The sequence below is a fragment of the Scylla paramamosain genome, chromosome 27, assembly GCF_035594125.1.
Source record: "Scylla paramamosain isolate STU-SP2022 chromosome 27, ASM3559412v1, whole genome shotgun sequence".
Lineage (NCBI taxonomy): Eukaryota > Metazoa > Arthropoda > Malacostraca > Decapoda > Portunidae > Scylla > Scylla paramamosain.
The window spans coordinates 6,612,501-6,617,500 of NC_087177.1; the positions used below are offsets into that span (position 1 = coordinate 6,612,501).

A 5,000-nucleotide genomic window follows, 5' to 3' on the forward strand; every position below is an offset into this window, starting at 1 on the left:
TGTGTGTGTGTGTGTGTGTGTGTGTGTGTGTGTGTGTGTGTGTGTGTGTTTGTGTTTGTGCGCTTCTATTTTTGTGTTTCTGTAAGGTCACTCAGTTTCTCTCTCTCTCTCTCTCTCTCTCTCTCTCTCTCTCTCTCTCTCTCTCTCTCTCTCTCTCTCTCTCTCTCTCTCTCTCTCTCTCTCTCTCTCTCTCTCTTTCTCTGTAAATGCATGTGGACTTTATATCCAATACGTTCTTATATTTTTGTCACTTATCAAGAATCTTTTCATTGTTATTGCTTACATATCTGTTCTCGTCACGGTTCCTCGCATTCAGTTCAAAACGATATTGTGTAAAAATCTTTAACAACGATAAACGCTTTCCTTTTTTTTTTTTTTTTTGCTTCCCTTTCCGTCTCACAATTCAGGCTGAACAAATATGTGTGCATCCAGTATTTACATATAATGAAGTAAATATTATCAAACCATTGGGATATTTTTTAAGGGAATTAGTACTCTATCAACTGATGTCTTTGTCAGTTTGAACAGATGTCACCGTCAAGTATATAGATGTAACGCTAATTGACATTTCCACGCTTGTTGTGACAATATGCGAAGTTCATAAGTGTCGGAATGCAAGATACCTACACTATCTTCCGCCTTCGCTTTTCTAAGGAATATTTTACGCTGTCATCATCAGTAGATCATTCTCACATATGCATAAGTTTATTTACCTTTGTTACCTTGACCTTCCTTGATTTTTATTAAGTACATCTGAACATGCTACATTTCTTTCAGACACCAATTTCCTTCTTTTACTTCTGACGCGCCATTCATGCTCAAGAGTCTGATGCTGCACAGCTTTGTAAGCTGATCTGTAGGATTTTCAGCTATGGAAAGAAATAGTCTATACCTACAATTAATATCGCAGTGGTGAATGTTATTTTAAGAATACATGAAGCATTTGGTGTGAGAATTTGATGAGAAGTTAATTGTAAGAAAGGTGTGAAATTTATTCGTGATTCAAAGTATTAAAATACGAGTAATGAAGAGAGTACACAAAATACAATACAAATTCAGACCATTTCCATATATTCGAAATAAAAAAAAAATGTCCTGCCTAGCGAAATGCAACACGCATTTCTACTCACGATTCTTGCTAGATTTGTCAGTACTGCCCTTCAAAGCAAGGACTCCTATTGTGTACTCCGTCTCCCCTTATTCAAAATCTGGTCATCGTAGTGTCTACAATGTAATACAGCCTTCAGGTCTGACAAGGGACTTACATGCGTGTGAAGACTGTCCCTAATACTGCTGTCTCGGTGGTCGTCTGCTGGGCTTAAGGATGTAAAAAGTAATTACTGAAAGACGTTCAGTTTTCAAATTGAAACGCAACCTTTACAAATGTTACGTCTGTCCGTATAGCAGGAATGAATGAAAGTGGAATACCTTGGGTGAGTTAAAGTTACTGTGATATTACTTAAATGTGCTGAGGTATCGGAACAAGTTGGAGGTTTTGTTTAGATTGCCAGGTGTAATACACACATACACACCCACCCACACACACACAACTATACCATGTCTGGAACACCAGCCAGGTTCTCCAAGCTGAGCACTAAACTGTTCTTTACAGCAAGCTGTTGGTAATTCAGGAATAAGTTATAATCCACAAATTAGCTACTTTACTGCAACTAAAAGTAAACAGTAAAGGAAAATTACTTGTAAATGATGCAAATGAAAGAAGAAAAAACGCTTAAAAATTTACAGAAATTGAGGGAGAATTAGAATAAATAATTGAAAGTCATCGATCGCGTCTCATTGAATATTTATCAGCGTCACTCGCACATTGCCGCGGAACTCAGTCCTTACTTACCGCCTGACCCAGAACCGAGACCATTAGCTCCGCTACCTGTGTTTTAATTCTCATTGGAAGCTTGTTCAGGTGTGTGTGTGTGTGTGTGTGTGTGTGTGTGTGTGTGTGTGTGTGTGTGTGTGTGTGTGTGTGTGTGTGTGTGTGTGTGTGTGTGTGTGTGGTTGTATCCGTCCTCGCTACAGATTTGTCTGCTTTAAACATAATTTCAAATCCACCATGGCCATTAGATTTTAATAATTAAGCTCTAATTCAGTCCAAGGCAGGACCACGAGGACTCGTCCTCGTCCAATGAAAAGCCTCATGCCTCGAGAGTTGTTAGATAATACATTAAATAATTATCAGAGATGGGCAACTAAAGGTCTTAAAGGACCACAAGATCGTGGTCTCCCTTACAGGGCACACGTACAGTGCCTAACGACATGCAACATTTACCATCCTTTATAGGGACTGTCGGAAGAGGAACAGCGGACGCAGTAATGTTTTTCGTCTAGACAAAGGGAGGGAAGCAGATCTGCCAGTCCGGAATGGTCAGCTGTATTCAAAGTTTCCAGAAGGAAAACGAGTAGAAAAGCATGCAGCCAGGCATCACAAAAATTACTCAGCATGAGGGATTAGTAATTTTCTTCCGACCAATCACTGCAGACATTTGCCTAAGTCGCTCTGGTCCTTGTTTTACTAGTGCAAAGAAATATATTGTGACTAAAGATGATGAAACTCAGACTAAAAAACCACGACCTAAGGTATATCTTGATGATTACCAATTTATGCATACGTATGCTTTTGGCCTCATGCAACTCTCCAGGCATTTACATATCAAAATCACGGCCACAAATTTTGACAGGAAAAATTAATTCGACATTCACTTCCTCTCTTAGCACCCCAATTCTGCCCACCTCTGGGAGTTGCGTATGATGTTGACGCATCCCTTGTTGTCGCTGTCTAAAGTTTTACAATATCCACTGAAAGTCGCCTTTCCGTGTCTCTTGCTAAGTTTTCCCTGATCTTACACGAGGCAGCCCTTCCCCCCTTGGCCACGGCAGCCCCGCACCACCCAGCCACCACCTTTCTAATGTGTGATCTCATTCAGTGACAGCGCAAAGCAGCTTGAGTTTTGCTGCTTGTCTGCTCCCCCCCCCCACACCTTTAATTAATAAACATAATTTCCCCCCTTTCTTCCTTACATTTCCTTTATTTTTTATATACGGTGGCATATTTTCTAAATCTTTCTCTTTCTAACATAAAAGGTTCCATACTTTCAAACATGAAATTTAACTATAAACACATTTGTTTCCTTCATATAAAACAACACAAAAACGAAAAAAAAAAAAAAAAAGGTCCAGTACAAGCTTGCTTTCATCACCTTACCTGCCGGTGAACTTCTGGGAACAGGGCAGGCGAACAGAACGCTCTTGTGGCTCCTTTGTTATGTATAAAAATAACTTTCTTCTATTGTCTTAATTTCAGTGTTTTTTGAAGTTCACGCGCAAAAATAATATTGTTAAAGTTTTAATATAACCTGCATCGTTCTCAATTCAGTTTTGTGTCATTTGTATAACAAGTCTCACGATCCACTGATTTGCAAGTCAACACAGACCAAGTGGCTGGGCGGTGCGGAGACGTACTCACACCTCGGCCTCACTCGGAACACTGAGCCATTACACAGGTGCGTGCTTACTTATATCAGCGGCTGGCGGCGTTTGGCAGCCGCATCCCTTCCTCCTTCCCCTCCGCTATCCTTCACAAACACTGCTCCAGAAATCTATCAAGGGCTTCGATGAAGTAGTGGCCATCCAACTCCTTCCCTACTCAGATGTAATTCCAGTGGCTAATTGCTCATCTCCAATATTTGATCCACCTGCACACCATCACCCAAGATGACATGCAACACTGCAACACGGACACGAGGAGGGAGGAGGGGGACGTCATGAAGTTGCTAATAGGTAGGTAGCTCTTACCTAACACATTCTCTCTCTCTCTCTCTCTCTCTCTCTCTCTCTCTCTCTCTCTCTCTCTCTCTTGCAGGATGTAGAAGAGGGTCTGCTTCTCCTCGCCTCCCCTCGCATCTTGTTGGCACAGTAAACAGGGTCGTGGCTCCGACTACAACGTGCAAAATACATTACTGAGAACTGAACGACCCCCCGTGAGTGAGGGTTTTTTTCTATGTTATCCGCCACTGTGCTCAACTCACTCAACTCAACGCTGGCGAAAGAAAAAAAAAAAAAAGAGTCGCGGTAAACCATCGTTGCATCAAGTGGTTACTCAAGGTTGCTGCACCCTTCCTCGTGAGCAAGTTTTGTATTCTGTGTTGGCATGCATCACTCTATTTGCCATTTGTCTATATTTTATCATATTCTGCAGTATTTTTACACGATTTATTTATTTTTTTTTTTCGCTGCTTTCTCATATGACTGTCCTCATTTTCCAGTTTATTATTTATATTGTGCTTGTACACAGGAAATATATTGTTATTATTATTATCATTATTACCATCATCATCGTCATCACCATTATCATACTTAACGATATTTGGTGATCACAGTGTAAGAGAGAGAGAGAGAGAGAGAGAGAGAGAGAGAGAGAGAGAGAGAGAGAGAGAGAGAGAGAGAATAGGAGTGGGCAGTGGTATCTTTATAGTGAACACACACACACACACACACACACACACACACACACACACACACACACACAGTTGCATCACGAGCCCCCACACTGATTTATGAGTACCAACTCCTTTACCAGAGCCACAAGTTCCAGTCTGACTGTCCTCTCCACTCCAAACAAATCCTGCTCCAATAAATCCTGCTGGTTCACAAGTTCATCCCTGACTGTTTCCTGCAACCCTTACTTGTTTTAGGGACCCCTGCTTGTGTGGCGGGTTCCAGTCTTACCTCACTTGCCTATTTGTGAGATAAAGTGGCTTAGTTGGGATATCACTTGTGACTTTTGATATCACACACTTCAGAGGGTTTTCAAGACAAACACACACACACACACACACACACACACACACACATATATATATATATATATATATATATATATATATATATATATATATATATATATATATATATATATATATATATATATATATATACTCGTATATATATATATATATATATATATATATATACGGAGATAATCAAAT

The 5,000-nt window shown here is 40.2% G+C and overlaps 1 protein-coding gene across 4 annotated transcripts in view; it reads right to left on the reverse strand.

Moving 5' to 3' along the window:
- LOC135114091 (CCN family member 2-like) overlaps positions 1 to 3,511 on the reverse strand; it is a 97,150-nt gene extending 93,639 nt beyond the window's left edge. For all 4 annotated transcript variants that reach the window (XR_010275210.1, XR_010275209.1, XM_064029789.1 and 1 more), the window contains exon 1: positions 3,218 to 3,511. The gene's annotated coding sequence lies outside the window, so the exon portion shown is untranslated. The remainder of the gene's footprint in view (positions 1 to 3,217) is intronic.
- Positions 3,512 to 5,000: the final 1,489 nt, after the last annotated feature.